The sequence below is a fragment of the Schistocerca americana genome, chromosome 10 (genome assembly GCF_021461395.2).
Source record: "Schistocerca americana isolate TAMUIC-IGC-003095 chromosome 10, iqSchAmer2.1, whole genome shotgun sequence".
Classification (NCBI taxonomy): domain Eukaryota; kingdom Metazoa; phylum Arthropoda; class Insecta; order Orthoptera; family Acrididae; genus Schistocerca; species Schistocerca americana.
In genome coordinates, this window is record NC_060128.1 from 66,828,083 (window position 1) to 66,844,536 (window position 16,454).

The 16,454-nt window shown below is 46.3% G+C and overlaps 1 protein-coding gene and 1 non-coding gene across 2 annotated transcripts in view; one reads left to right on the forward strand and one right to left on the reverse strand.

Annotated features, from left to right (window-relative positions):
• Positions 1 to 16,454, reverse strand: part of LOC124552681 (acetylcholinesterase-like) — a gene marked incomplete at its 5' end in the record, with an annotated part of 512,360 nt that overhangs the window by 150,057 nt on the left and 345,849 nt on the right. The window lies entirely within an intron of this gene.
• Positions 2,784 to 2,857, forward strand: Trnat-ugu. Its single transcript has one exon. It is a non-coding gene; the product is annotated as a tRNA-Thr (tRNA).

Here is a 16,454-nt window from a genome sequence, read left to right on the forward strand (position 1 = left end):
AGCGCAAACGGAACGACGAGGAACATGCTGGGGCTGGGAGGGAAGAATGAGGTCATCCGGTTTCGGTAGCGCGGATTGGCGGAATTGATGTTGAGCCATGTAGCGAGTGTAGTCGGGAGGGGAGGGTGGGAGGAGGTGAGTTCGTGCCCTGGGAGAGGATGCGGGCATTCTACAAGGGGGGGGGGGGGGTGCACGGCCTTTTTCCAATTACTCGCCGAAGGCCGCCGGCGGGGTGGGAGGGAGAAAGTAAATAGAGCCAAAAAGGAAAAACCGGCTCCGAATGAGATAAATAACAGCCTGTCACAGGAATCAGAATGCACGGGCGCTGCGAGCTCCGATACGTCAGCGAATCTTTCGCCGGCTCCGGGGAAACAAATGAGTCGCAGAGAGCGTAATTTCGTGGCCGGGTGTAACCGGAGACCTGCAGCCAACTGTGTCCCGACGCAGCCACGCCGCTGCTGCCTGGTAATCGGCCCGTTTGCACCGATTCGTGACTGTGAATTCTGAGTCCGGTTTTCGAGCTGTGACGGCAGCCACCATACTCTGTCGACAATGTAGACGTACAGCACTATTTTTGCTGTATGTCACTACAATGTTGTTGTCGTTTCTGTCGTTGTTATCCTTGTCCTAGTTGCTGTTGTTTTGTCTTCAGTGCGAACATTGTTTTAACGCAGCTCTCCACTCCGTTCACCTCAGTAAAACTTCGCCAATCTTGGAGGTTTTGCGTTCGTCTAAAATAGACGTGCCTTTTTCGGTCCTCATGCAGCAGCTTTCTGTCGTGTTTTGCGTACCTTGGGAGATCAGTTCCGTCTTTTATTAATTTATTTGGTATGAATCTCTCGACTGTTGTTGATACTATTTCTTTGAACGTAAGCCACACATGGTCTTCACTTACATAGTTTGGAAGGATTGGAGACTGTCTCTTAGAAAGACGTCAACCGAATTTTTAGTTGCTTTTATAAATAGATATATTTCGCGTTTAGTTTTGGTGGATTTCTTTGTTACGGAATTGAGCCTCGCCACGACTGTAATCCCTGTATCTGTCGTGATGCTCAGGATTATTTGTGACTAAGAGGTCAAGTGTGTTTTCGCAACCATTTACAATTTGAATGGCCTCGTGAACTAATTGTTCGAAATAATTTTAAAAAAAGCATTTACAACAATTGCGGAAGTTGTTATCTATCTACAATAGGGTCTGAAAATGTATTTTTGTCAACGTATGGAAGGTACACTGAAGTCACTGCCAACTATAATTCTATTAGTGGGGTACCCATTTGTCATGAGACTCAAGTTTTCTTTGAACTGTTCAGAAACTGTTTCATCTGAGACCGGGGGTCAGTAAAAGGAACCAGTTATTAATTTCTTCCGGTTGTCGAATATAACATCTGCCCATACGAAGTCACAGGGCCCGCATCTCGTAGTCGTGCGGTAGCGTTCTCGCTTCCCACGCCCGGGTTCCCGGGTTCGATTCCCGGCGGGGTCAGGGATTTTCTCTGCCTCGTGATGGCTGGGTGTTGTGTGCTGTCCTTAGGTTAGTTAGGTTTAAGTAGTTCTAAGTTCTAGGGACTGATGACCAGAGATGTTAAGTCCCATAGTGCTCAGAGCCATTTGAACCTCCAAAACCTAGGAGGCTTTCTCTGTGACCCTGTAAATACCAGAGCTAATGAATGTAGAAGAACAATTTACGTTACAAGCATAGCATTCTGTATTACTTCATTTCCTTATTTCTAACATTTTAAAATTGTACGTCGACTTTAGATGACATGTCAATCATAGATGTTCTTATCACTATTTTCAGTCATGTTTTGAAATTTGTCCCGCTCCACTTCATTAACTAATGTTTCGCCGCAAGGGATATCGGATTTTAGAGAGTAAATTAATATGGAGTATGTCGTTCTTCTTTTCGAACTTTCACATTCCCACTTCTTCTTTCCTTATTGTCTTTTGGGCATGCAGTTGTAGTAATTAAAGTAGGCACAAATACAGTGATCAAAAAGAAATGATTAGCGTACATTCGCATTCTCTTTACATCGTTCCTCTCTCGTTGCTCCCATGGCGATGGACTGTTTCTCTCGCAATCAGTAAGCGTGAAAGGAAGCTACTGTACAACAGAGGGATCTATGATGACTAACTGACAACCTCAGCTGCCGACAGGTGTTGTTGATGTATTTCGATGTGGACAGCTGAAAATGTGTGCCTCGACCGGGACTCGAACCCGGGATCTCCTGCTTACATGGCAGACGCTCTATCCATCGGAGCCACCGAGGACACAGGTGAATAGCGCGACTGCAGGGACTTATCCCTTGCACGCTTCCCGTGAGACTCACATTCCAAACTGTCCACAATTCTACATATGTATTGTACCTTATAGACATTTGCCCACCCACTCATTACTCGCGCACGCTTTGGCGATTCCCGTAAGAGTTTTGGCAACCTGTGCGCATTCACACAGACGAAGGTCAATGTCGGCAGCTGAGGTTGTCAGTTAGTCGTGATTTCCAGGGAAAAGCTGCACGGTCATCAACAGTAATTGTTCTTTCGAGAACAAGTTACTGTCTTCGTATATATAGTTAAAGGCTATCCAGCCATTGACCTTCATCTGTGCGAATGCGCACAGGTTGCCCAAACTCTTACGGGAATCGCCAAAGCGTGTGCGAGTAATGAGTGGGTGGGCAAATGTCTATGAGATACAATACATAGGTAGAATTGTGGACAATTGGGAATGCGTGTCTCACGGGAATCGTGCAAGGGATAAGTCCCTGCAGTCGCGCTATTCATCTGTGTCCTCGGTGGCTCAGATGGATAGAGCGTCTGCCATGTAAGCAGGAGATCCCGGGTTCGAGTCCCGGTTGGGGCACACATTTTTAGCTGTCCACATCGAGGTATATCAGCAACACCTGTCGGTAGCTGAAGGTAACAGTTAGTCATCATTTATTCCAGGGAAAAGCTGCACGGTCATCAACAGTAACTGTTCTTTCGAGAACAAGTTACTGTCTTCGTATATAGAGGGATCTATATTTACACTTGGCGGAACTAATTACACACTGACATAATCGTCGGTATTGCTATCGTTTCTGAAAAGTTATAAATATTTGATTTCGGAAAAGAAGCTCTGTATTTGGCCAAGATGTCGAAGAAGAAGGTCCCTTACGTACTGGTTGTATCGAGTAAGATGTGGAGACGGCGGTTTGAAAGCGGACAGAAGAAGTACGAGGAAGGGCGTCCCTTAGCTCAGGGATCGCTACCTGGCGAAGGGGCAAGTGTGGCAAATGTCCGGCGTGCCAAATGTCCGGCATTCGCCGCTTTTTTTGGACTCTACCACTCCTTTCTTTTGTTTGTGTTAGCACAGGGACACCTCTTCTCGTCACCAGTAACGATACAGAATAGGAAGGGTAGGTGTTGTTCGCGAGCCAAATGATGACCAGCAAGTAGATACACTCAAGCGCCAAAGAAACCGGTATAGGCATGCATACTCAAATACAGAGTTGTATAAACAGGCAGAACACGGCGCTGCGGTCGACAACGCCTGTATAAGACAACAAGTGTCTGATGGAGTTGTTACACGGCTTAGTGCAGCCACAGGACGTCGTTTACGACTCAAACTGTGCGCAACAGGCTGCGTGATCTGCACTTTCACTCCCGTCGTCCATGGCGAGGTCCATCTTTGCAACCACGAGACCGTGCAGCGCGGTACAGATGGGCAGAACAACATGCAGAATGGACCGCTCAGGATTGGCATCACGTTCTCTTCACCGATGAGTGTCATATACGCAATCAACCAGACAAACGTCGGAGAGCGGTCTGAAGGGAAGCCGGTCAGGCTGAACGGGTCAAATGGTTCTGAGCACTATGGGACTTAACTTCTGAGGTCATCAGTCCCCTAGAAATTAGAACTACTTAAACAAAATGTTCAAATGTGTGTGAAATCTTATGGGACTTAACTGCTAAGGTCATTAGTCCCTACGCTTACACACTACTTAACCTAAATTATCCTGATACACACACTCATGCCCGAGGGAGGGTTCGAACCTCCGCCGGGACCAGCCGCACAGTCCATGACTAGAAGTACTGAAACCTAACTAACCTGGGACATCACACACATCCATTCCCGAGGCAGGATTCGAACCTGCCGTTCCAGAATGTAGCGCCTTGAACCGCTCGGCAACTCCGGCCGGCCAGTCAGAACGTCATAGACACACTGTCCAGCGAGTGCAGCAAGATGGAGGTTCCCTGCTGTTTTGCGGTGGCATTATGTGGGGCCCACGTACGCCGCTGGTGATCATGGAAGGCGGCGTAACGGCTGTACGATACGTGACTGCCATCCTCCGACCGATAGTGCAACCATATCGGTAGGATATTGGTGACGCATTTGTCTTCATGGACGACAATTAGCACCCCCATCGTGCACATCACTTCTTGTGAATGACTTCCTCCAGGATAACGACATCGCTCGACTAGAGTGGCCAGCATGCTCTCCAGACATGAACCCCATCGAACATGTCTGGGATAGACTGGAAAGGGCTGTTTATGGACGTCATGACCCATCAACCACTCTGAGCGATCTACGCCGAGTCGCCGTTGAGGAGTGGGACAATCTGGACCAACAGTGCCTTCATGAACTTGTGGATAGTATGTCACGACGAATACAGGCGTGCATCAATGCAAGAGGACGTGCTACTGGGTATTAGAGGTACCGGTGTGTACAGCAATCTGGACCACCACCTCTGAAGGTCTCGCTGTATGGTGGTACAACATGCAGTGTGTGGTTTTCATGAGCAATAAAAAGGGCGGAAATGATGTTTATGTTGATCTCTATTCCAGTTTTCTGTACAGGTTAAGGAACTATCGGAATCGAGGTGATGCAAAACTTCTTTTGGTGTGTGTGATAGTAATAATAATAATAATAATAATAATAATGGCAGATAAAAAAGAATTAAGAGGTGTACAAGATAGATGTTTTCTGTTACAGCGAGTTCTGTGGAAACGATATTTAAAGAGACTGGACGAACTAACAAACTGGGAATTCAGGAAGAGACGGCAGGACAGAAGAATGCAGCTAGCGTTTTTGTAAGTGGAAAGCACACCGTGACCACAAAAAAAACCCAAAACACTTCCTCCGTTCTTTTCCGCCGGCGCCACACATGATGTGAGGTAACGCTGTGCTGCTATTCGCCAACCCAAACCCCTGTGTCGTATGGGCACGCTACGGCGTGTGATTCATCTCTCCAAATCACTCGGCCACAGTCATCCAGCGTGCACAGGAGCCGCTCCTTACAGCACCGCAAACGTCGCTTAGCATTCGCGACGCAAATGTGTGACTTACCCTAAGGGCCCGGGTTCGATTCCCGGCTGGGTCGGACATTTTCTCCGCTCAGGGACTGGGTGCTGTGTTGTGCTAATCATCATTTCATCCCCATTGACGCGCAAGTCGCCGAAGTGGCGACAACTAAAAAGACTTGCACCCGGCGAACGGTCTACCCGACTGGAGGCCCTAGTCAGACGACATTTAGTTCTATGAGAAGTTGATCGACCACTGTTGCCTCATTCTTTTTAACGCAGTGTCACTGTCTTGGTTGGACTGCTGGCAGCACATTAGAAGTCACGAGTAATTGAATTATCTGATTTCATGCTACTTTTTACAACCACCCATCAGTACATGAAATCTGCAATATTTAGATGAAAATTCTATGAGGCAAAGCGGCCAGTTGGACGCACTTTGATAGCTTCCAGATATCTTGACCACACTTTTCTTCCAAAATCACCTCACTCGTTTCCACATTCTATAATTTTCAAAGGCTAAAAAACACAACACAATCTGGTATCATAAGATATCAAAATGTGTAACATTTCCACATTGATTAGGGACATAGTATTATGAGCAACATATTATTTTCTACCTTACCATTGTTATGTCAAACACATAAAACTGTTTAGTAGATACATTGTATCTTGTCGACATTCTCAGTAGCGAGAGAAGTGCAATCTGCTACCAATGAACAAATTCTAGAGCGTGTGGTCTACACCGTTAGGCGACGATGCATTTGTTTGCTTATAACTACATTTTCATCGTGTAAAAGAATATCCTTCTTTAGAAAAACAGTGCGTTACAGCTGTACTGAATAGTCGAAAACATGTGTGACGCTAGGATACAGATGACAAATTGTCTGTTAACAATTTTTGACAAACTACAGCGTGCAAATTACTAGGATCAGTAAAAGTTAATAAACAGCATTTGACAGAAGACTGATGAAATTACTGAATGCGAAGGAAACATTGTTACGAACAAACAAATGCAGCATGTATCATGCATTACTGGTTTTGTCCTCGGTAGCAATTCTTACCCGTCTAGTTATTAAGAATGTCGACAAGATACAATGTATCTATTGAACAGTTTCGTATCCTCATCTACATGGTTGTATTCTGCAAGTCACACTTGAGTGTCTGACACAGGGGTCATCGAACCACCTTCACAATAATTCTCTATCATTCCAACCTCCAACAGCGCGCGCTATCTTCTCGTGCGAGCTCTGTTTTCCCCTATTTTATTACGATGATTGTTTCTCTCTATGCACGTCGGCGTCAACAAAATATTTTCACATTCGGAGGAGAAACTCGGTGATTGAAATTTCGTGAGAAGATTCCGCCGCAACGAAAAACGCCTACGCCTTAATGATGTCCACCGCAAATCCTGTATCATATCCGTAACATTCTCTCCACTATTTCGGGATAATACAAAACGTGCTCCTCTTCTGCGGACTTCGTTAATCTTATCTGGTAAGGATCAGAGACCGCGCAGCAGTACTCCAAAAGATGGTGGACAAGAGTGTTGTAGGCACTCTCTTCAGTAGATCTGTTACATTCTCTACGTGTTCTCCCAACAAATGGCAGTTTTTGTTTGCCTTCCCCACAACATTTTCTGTCTGTTCTTTCCAACTTGTTCTGTTCGTAAATGTCATTCATAGGTATTCAGTGGAATTTACGGCCTTCAGGTTTGACTGATTTACTGTGTAACCAAAGTTTAACGGACTCCTTTTAGCACTCACGTGGATGACCTCACACTTTTCATTATTTAGGGTCAATTGTCAGTTTTCGCACCATACAGATATCTTGATCTTCTGATGACCTTACTAGTCGATAAACGACGGCATCATCTGCAAACAACCTAAGACGTCTGATCAGATTGTCTACTAAATCGTTTTTATAGATAAGGGACAGCAGATGGCCTATAATACTATCTTGCGGAATGCCAGAAATCATTCTGTCTTATTCGATGACTTACCGTCAGTTACTACGAACTGTGACGCCTCTGACAGGAAATCACGAAGTCGCATAACTGGGACGATATTCCACAAGCACGCAATTTCACTAAAAGCCGCTTTTGTGGTATAGCGTCAAAAGCGTTCTGGAAATCTAGAAATACTGAATCTATTCGGAATCCCTTGTCAATAGCACTCAACACTTCTTGTGAGTAATGGGCTAGTTGTGTTTCACAAGAACGATGTTTTCTAACTATAACAGGTTTGATATAACATTGATAAGGTACAAAATCAGTTTCTACTCATTATACAATGATGAAATGTAACATAATATCATATATTTTGGTACCAGTCATGTGATACACTTAATAGCTTTCGAAAACGGCGGAATGTCGAAACCTGAAAGCCGATATTGGAAATGAAGTGTTGTCAAGACATCTGAAAATTAGTATAGTATATGCCTGGTCTAGGTATAGGTGTGGTTGTTCCTTCAGATTTCCACTTCACAGTCACGTCAGCCACAGTGGCCTTGAACGGCTCTAGGACGAATGGAATGTGCCTGGTATATCTGTTACTGATGTTTCATCCAGTGGCTAGTTAACGTTCGAAGTTACTGACACCAAAACCTCCAGATTTCAGACAGTCAGATCGATACCAAACGTTGTACAAGGGTTATTCGGAAAGTAAGGAATGGTCGGTCGTGAAGTGGAAAGTACAGTGAAAATCTGATGAAACTTTGCACGGATGCATAGGGCACTGTGTCTAGTAGATCGCATCATCTCACTCTTTTCAGTTCTGAGCTCACAGTGAAAACGTAAAGATGGCTAGAAATTAGCGTCTCCCGCCCAGGGCCTGGCGAAAGATTTCGCCTGAAGCTATGCAATCCACATAACATAACTGTCATCCGGATCGAAGTACACGACAAATCTCGACCGCACTGTGCAGGGGCAATGAAGATGCTCCTGCAGATATTTCGATGGGAAGTGTCTGATCACCCACAATACAGCCCGTAATTGGCTACTCCTGAGGTTCATCTCTGCTCATATGAACTGGCTGTGAAGACAATATTTTGGTACAGACAACGAGCTGTAGTCCAGAGTAGAAAATTGTTGGAAGGCACTGGCGGCTGTCTTCTACGAAGAGGGAATTGAAAAGCTGGTACAACGCTACGACAGATGTCTGAGCAGCGACTGTGAAGGCAAGCAGCTGGAAAGTATAGCTAACTGTTGGAAACAGAACAGTTTTTATTTTCACTGTGGTTTCCATTACGCGACCTATCGTTCCTTACTTTCCAAATAGCCCTCGTATGTCGGTAGAGTATCAACCAGTACTCCGATTTAGTTCGTACTGTGCGCTGTTGTCTAGCGGAACTGGTGTAAACGTTAATTAATTAAAAGCCAAAGGAACACCGGAACGACGAAGCACAGGTGAAACGTAACTATGAATGCGTAACTTATGTTGCTTCCGTGCTGAAGTTGGTAGAGCGTTAGGCCCTCGTATCCAATGATCCCAGGTTCAAAACCCCAAGAAGACTTAGTTAGGAGCATACATCAAGGATTTACTGAATGACTTAGTTGGGTCTGGGAAGTGATGGAGAGTTACCTCATACTGCAGAAGGAGAAAATATGCATGCTGAACTGCCACCAGTTCAAGGTGGCAGTAAAGACGCTAAATGTGAGCTACTGTTAAAGAATGAACATCATTCCTCATTCTATGAATGCTGTAATTACTGCCTGCAATTAGCTATCACCTTACTTATGTCATTTCATTGTAAGCTAGTCATTTTTCTTACTGTTTGTGTGGAATAAAAAAAATACTATATTATGTGAGAAACTCTTACATGGGACGACGGGTTCATGACATGTAATAGTTCACAGGAATGTCTCCTTTTGCTTCGTTTCTTTGAAAGCAGTAAACCTATAGAGTACATTTGTAGTTTCACAGAATATAGAATCAGAAAGGAAAAATGAAGTAACAACTTGCCGCGGAGCGGGATCGGTCGTCTGCATCCTCTCTTTCAGTTATCGAAAGTCCATCTACCTCGATTTGCTTCACCCTGTAGTGTCAGTTACGTGTTAGGCAGTGTAAAGCAGCGTCGATGAAACCACTACCTTATACCTACCACACAGAGGTCGCGTAACTCAAGTTGAAAGGCAGTTCCTGAAATTCATATTTAAAAAATCGGGCTCTGGAGGATGCAGCTGGCCGGAGTGGCCGAGCGGTTCTAGGCGCTACAGTCTGGAGCCGAGCGACCGCTACGGTCGCAGGTTCGAATCCTGCCTCAGGCATGGTTGTGTGTGATGTCCTTAGGTTAGTTAGGTTTAAGTAGTTCTAAATTCTAGGGGACTGATGACCATAGAAGTTAAGTCACATAGTGCTCAGAGCCATTTGAACCAACTGAGGATGCTGTCTACTTGCAGAAAGACCTTAAAATTAGAATGAATCTGCTTTTTATTCATATGGAACACATGAAATGGCTATGAAGTCGGTATTTAATATACTAATGCTCTATCATTCAAAGTTCACCATCTGTACAACTTAGTTTCGCTCGGGAAGCAGCCAGAATTTTTGCAAGTCCGACCCGACTAATTTTCAAATTCTGCCCACTACCGACCCACAACTATTCGCGAATTAAGCATTCGGTCGTTTCAGTGGTCTTCTCCGAAAGAAGTGCTCGCCAAAGTAATCAGTACAGAGCATGAAACGTGCCACGCGCAATTGTTACTACGACCAGAAAGTTCACAAGCTCATAACTTTCAAATTATTTAATTTAGAGTATGAAAGCTTTCACGACCGGATGACATATCTTCTGGTGAACCTTCCGGGATGTAAGGCCGTGGTCCATGAAACTCTTCAGCTCCTAACGTTTCGTCCAGAGCTGCGCTGGACATCTTCAGAGGGGTGTTTCTCCTCCGGTGAGTCTTGGACCACGACCTTACATCCCGGAAGGTTTACCAGAAGATATTTAATTTAGAAACACCAAACTTTCATTAAAATATCCGTAACTCCAGTCGCTTCAGTCACGACGTATTCGAACCGCAATTAACTCACTATTTCTTCATTTTCAAGATTATTTTTACGAAGCTATCTAACATGGTGTTATCCATAGGCCGGTTAGCAAGCGACTATCTCGAACTATTCTACTCGTTACCCACTCCACTATATTCTCGAGATAGCGATGAAATGGGGATGTTCCCGTACGACCATTTCACATGTGTACCGTGAATATCAGGAATCCGGTAAGACATTAAATCTTCGACATCACTGCGGACATAAAAAGATCCTGCAACAACGACACCAACGACGACTGAAGAGAATCGTTCAGCGTGACACAAGTGCAATCTCTCCCCAAATTGCTGCATATTTCAGTGCTGGTCCATCAACAAGTATCAGTGTGTGAACCACTCAACGAAACATCTCGACATGGGCTTTCAGAGCCGAACGCCCACTCGTGTAGCCTTGATGACTGGAAGACACAAAGCTTTAAGCCTCGCCTGAGCCCGTCAACACCGACATTGGACTGTTGATGACTGGAAACGTGTTGCCGAGTCTCCTTTCAAATTATATCGAGCGGATCGTGTACGGGTACGGAGACAACCTTATGATTGCGTACACCTGCATGTCAGCATGGGACTGTTCAAACTGGTCGAGGCTTTGTAACGGAGTGGAGCATGTGCAGATTCTGAAAGGTGACACGTACATAAGCATCCCGTCTGATCACCTGCATCCATTCATGTCCATTACGCATTCCGACGCGCAAAATTCCAGCAGGGCAATGCGACACCCCACACGCCCAGTATTGCTACAGTGTGGCTCCGGGAACACTCTTTTCAATTTAAACAGTTCCCCTGTCCACCAAACTCCCCAGACATGAACACTATTGAGCATAGCTGGGATGCCTTTTAACGTGCTGTTCGGAAGTGACCTCCATCCCCTTGTACTTTTAAGGATTTATGGACAGCCGTGCAGGATTCATGGTGTCAGTACCCTCCAGCACTACTTCAGACATTAGTCGAGTCCATGCCAAGTCGTGTTGCGGCACTTCTTCGTGCTCGCGATGGACCTACACTATATTACGCAGGTGTATCAGTTTTATTGGCTCTTCGGTATCGTAGTTTCAGCGTAAACAGTTATAAAAATTTGTTTTCAGTGTGGTTTGAACGCTCTACCTTTTCACCCACGCGAGATATACATAACAGTCACTCACAGCCACAGTGGATGCACCGATTCCCGTAGGATCACCGCTGTCGGGCGTGGCCGGCACTTGGATGGGTAACCATCCGGGCCGCCATGCGCTGTTGCCATTTTTCGGGGTGCACTCAGCCTCGTGATGCCAATTGAGGAGCTACTCGACCAAATAGTAGAGGCTCTGGTCACAGAAAACCATCATAACGAGCGGTGTGCTGACCACACGCCCCTCCTATCCGCATCCTCCTCTGAGGATGACGCGGCGGTCGGATGGTCCCGATGGGCCACTTGTGTCCTGAAGACGGAGTGCATGTTCTACTGGACGACGGCACACGGCACGAACTAAGTCGTTGTTTTAGTTCATACTCTATGGACACACAACGTTTGGTACCGATTTGACATCTGGAAGTTGGGGTGTGAGCCCTGTTGACCGAACCATTCTGCTGTCGCTCATTTTCTACTGGCAGAACGATAGTCCCCACCTCTTAAAACAAAGCAACTGGGTCAGTGTTCCTTGACATCGAGAAAGCTTTCGATCTTCTCTGGCACAATGGCCTCATCCGCAAACCCACGGAAGCTGGGTTTCCCGACGGACTCGTATGTCTCGCACACTCATACCTCACCAACAGAAGTTTCAACACTGACATTCAGGGTAAACAATCGACACAACATATTATCCACGCAGGGGTGCCCCAAGGTAGCATCCTAGGGCCCCTCTTGTTTAATCTCTACATCAATGATATTCCAACGACACAAAACACGACGGTTGCCATCTACGCGGATGACACGGCCATCCTTGCACAAGATTGGAAACCGTGAAACATTAATAACAGACTACAGACAGCACTCAGAACTGTCGAGCCTCGTTTGGAGAAGTGGCGTATCAAAGTAAACGTCGACAAGTGCGAGGCTGTTCTGTTCACTCGCAGGCCGAAATTACTGCGCAAACATCAAAATTGCAGAGCAATAACACTACACGCAAGCGCAATACGCTTCGCTGCGAAAGTCAGATACCTCGGTGTTTGGCTAGACCGGAAGCTCACATGCGGGGACCACATACAATACATGACCAACAGGGCAAACGCGAGGCTCAGCCTCTATCCTATGCTCAACAGGAACAGTACATCGAATAGGAGGGTGTCTAGGACATTATACATGACACTGATTAGACCGCTGATGACATACTGTAAGTAGGCTGTTTATGTTTTCTCTATGTAAGTAGGCTGTTTAGGTTTTCTTATTGGTAACGCCACCTCTGTATGAAAATCACTGGCTGTGCTGTGTGCAGTCTGTGGCTGCTTTGCATTGTTGTAATACTCGCCATTGTAGTGTTGGGCAGCGGCAGCTGGATGTGAACAGCGCGTAGCGTTGCGCAGTTGGAGGTGAGCCGCCAGCAGTGGTGGATGTGGGGAGAGAGATGGCGGAGTTTTGAAATTTGTCATGAACTGCTATATTTATATATGATGATATCAAGGTAAATACATTGTTTGTTTTCTATTAATATCTTTCATTTGCTAACTATCCCTATCAGTAGTTAGTGCCTTCCATAGTTTGAATCTTTTATTTAGCTGGCAGTAGTGGCGCTTGCTGTATTGCAGTAGTGGGAGAAACGAAGATTATTGTGAGGTAAGTGATTTAGTGATTTGTGAAAGGTATAGTTTAATGTTAGTCAGGGCCATTCTTTTGTAGGGATTTTTGAAAGTCAGATTGCGTTGCGCTAAAAATATTGTGTGTCAGTTTAAGCACAGTCGTGTATAATTGAAAAATTTGTATGACATGTCCTTAGAACCAGCAATGCTGTTATCCAGTCCCTTGCTGAATTAGTAACACACGTGCAAACACTAACAGTCCCAACTTCTCACATATTGTCCATATACTATGACCAACAGAAACGTGTGCAGTGAAATGTAACTAACAAGTTAATAATGCTCCCTGATACACATGGACAGCGCATCTTCACAGAGACTACCGACTGGAGACTCTCCGGGAGGTATTCAAAAAACTCGCCACACGACTGAACAAGAAATCAGGTCACTCGAACAATTCTCACATCCTACACCTGGGCAACTTCGATCACAACCATAGATGGAAACACAAGCGCCCAAAGACACTCCTTAGGAGTAGCCATCTATGGTAATTTCGTAACTACGCGAACGACACAATGAGGCGAGCCCCTGCACTTCAGCCACAGACTAGCTTGGCTGCTGAGCCTCTGCCATGAGAAATGGCATTCGCAGGGAAGCCACACACGACGCACAAACTCCCAACACATATTACACTGCCCGTTTCTTTGAGGACCATCGAACTGACAAACCTACAACGACATGGCTATGTTACAGGAGCTGCAGCAGCAGCAGCTGGCCCAGGAGACATTGTCGGCCCAGCAGCAGCAGCGCTCACCTCCTCGACAGGACTGATCATTCCACGACAATCTGGCATCGCTTCTATGGTACTGATGCACGATACCTGTTGTGTACATAGTTCCATGTAGTGAGTGCGTACACAACTTTCCCACTACAGCGCGCCCCGCTAAGCACAACAGCGCAGGCGCAGCGCTCGTCCGTCTCCGCACTACGAGATGGCGCTGCCTTAGAGACGGACCAAATTCTGATTCCGCCGACCCGCGTATTAATATGTAACACAGCCAATGAGATCGCTGCTAACGTAGAATCTTTTCTCCTCGTGGATCACACTCGCGCAGTGATACCTGACTGCACGAGGTATTATAACGAGTGTACAGACCTGCGATCAGTCAGTCTGCATTTATCTGCACCAGTCTGTACCAGTATACATTTGTCTGTACTAGTCTATAGTCAAGTTTCAGTCTGCACCTAAGAAGATTACCATATTCCTGTATGTAGCCATGAAGATAAATGAATAGACACTTTGTCAAGTATCAGAGATATGTGAGAACAAGATTAACGTACCAAGACCAAAGGAACTTCAGATTGTCAATTGTAAACAGCATCCAGAATGAAGTTACGTAATATCTTCGTTTTTTTTATTATTTTAATAAATGTGTGCGAAAATTAATCAAGTTCTCTTTAAAGTTTGTCACCGTCAATCTGCTAATCTAAGCATGCAAGTGGCATTTCTATCGTCTGGCCTAACGGCAGAAGATAAACACGTCACGATAAGACCACGAGACATATTGCTGACACTCGCCTACTTCGCTAGAGCGACAAGTCAAATAATCTGATGGTGTGTGTACCGAAGGTCTTACAGTACACACACCACAATACTCAACCACTAACACAACCCTACCTTGCACGATCTGTCGCAGATAGCAAAAAACCGCTACTGCCCTTACTACCCAACCTGACACTGTCGCAGAGGTTTTTTCCCTTGGCACTTTTTTCCCTCTGCCCTTACAACCGCTCTTCTTTCAAGCTTGACTCTGTCGAGCTTTCTCGACCACTTCTACCACCCAGATGCGCCCGTATTAATGGGTAACCCTACCCAGAGGTACGGAAAACATCGCAGTTGCCCGCTCCTGGGATCTCCTCGATTCTAAACACTAACAATGTGTTTTTTTTTTTTTTTTTTTTCTTTATTGAATTTCAATTCCCCCCAAAGGGGGGCGGGCTGGCAGCAGCTTAGGACGCCGCTCTGCAGCCTACAGATTTTCTGACAAAGAGCAGGAGAATAAATAATAATAAAAAACAGGCGATAAAATCGGGGACTTAGTGAGTAACAAGGTGAAAAGAAAATGGGGAAATTAAACAAGCAACAGAGGGATGATGAAGCGAAAAAAATACATATGGAGCAGACAGGGAAAACAATAGACAGTTAAAAAAACACGGCGACAGTCTGGATTCTGTTCGCAAAGTATATAAAATTCACACCCAGCGACAGCATGATTTCTGTTCGCAACACAACACTGAATAGGCACTAGAACACAGCACGAAAAAGTCGGCAAAGGTGACACCACAGTCGAGAGCAGGTGGGGGGAAACTGGACAGGAGATGGGAAAACAAAAGGGGGGAAAGGAGAGTAAAAGCGAAGGGGGGGGGGGGGGGGGGAACCGGGAAAGGAGCTGATGGAGGATGAGGACCCATAAGAGGGGTAGGGGGCAGACGCGACAGGGAGGGGGGTAGGTAGAGGGGGGAATACAAAAGGACTGGGGGGGAGAAGGGAGGTAGGGAGAGCCGTAGTGGGGAGGAAACAGGACAGAAGGGGGGGGAAGAGGGAGCCCAGGGAAAGGACAGAGGAAAGGAGGGGGAGGGAGGATCAGAGTTGATAGGAAGGATAAATGGAGGGAGAGAGGGCATCATCCGGGAGGGGGAGCTGACGGAAGCCACCTTGGGAAAGGAGATGGAGGGTGTAGAGATGGAGGGTAGGGGGGACACAACGGTGAAGACGTGGCAGGGGGCGGGGATGGGAGAGGAGAGGAGCAACCAGGGGGTGAGGGGGTTCAAGACGGCGGGAGGTGTAGAGGATGCGGATATGTTCGAGGAAGAGGAGCAGATGGGGGAAAGGAATGAGATCATAGAGGATCCGCATGGGGGACGGGAGGCGGATACGGAAGGCGAGGCGGAGTGCATGACGCTCAAGGATCTGGAGGGACTGATAGAATTTGGGGGGGGGCAGATATCCAGGCAGGACTGGCATAACAGAGGATGGGACGGATTAAGGATTTGTAGGTGTGGAGGATGGTGGAGGGGTGCAACCCCCATGTCCGGCCAGAGAGGAGTTTGAGGAGGCGGAGGCGGTTGTGGGCTTTGGATTGGATGGATCGGAGATGAGGGATCCAGGTGAGGTGACGGTCAATGGTGAGGCCAAGGTAGGTGAGGGTGGGGGTGAGACGGACAGGACGTGCGCAGACAGTAAGGGAGAAATCCAGGAGCCGGAAGGAGCGAGTGGTACGACCTACGATGATTGCCTGGGTCTTGGAAGGATTTAGTTTCAGGAGCCATTGGTTACACCATGCAGAAAAAAGGTCAAGGTGATTCTGGAGAAGGCGTTGGGACCGTTGGAGGGTAGGAGCGAGGGCGAGGAATGCGGTGTCAT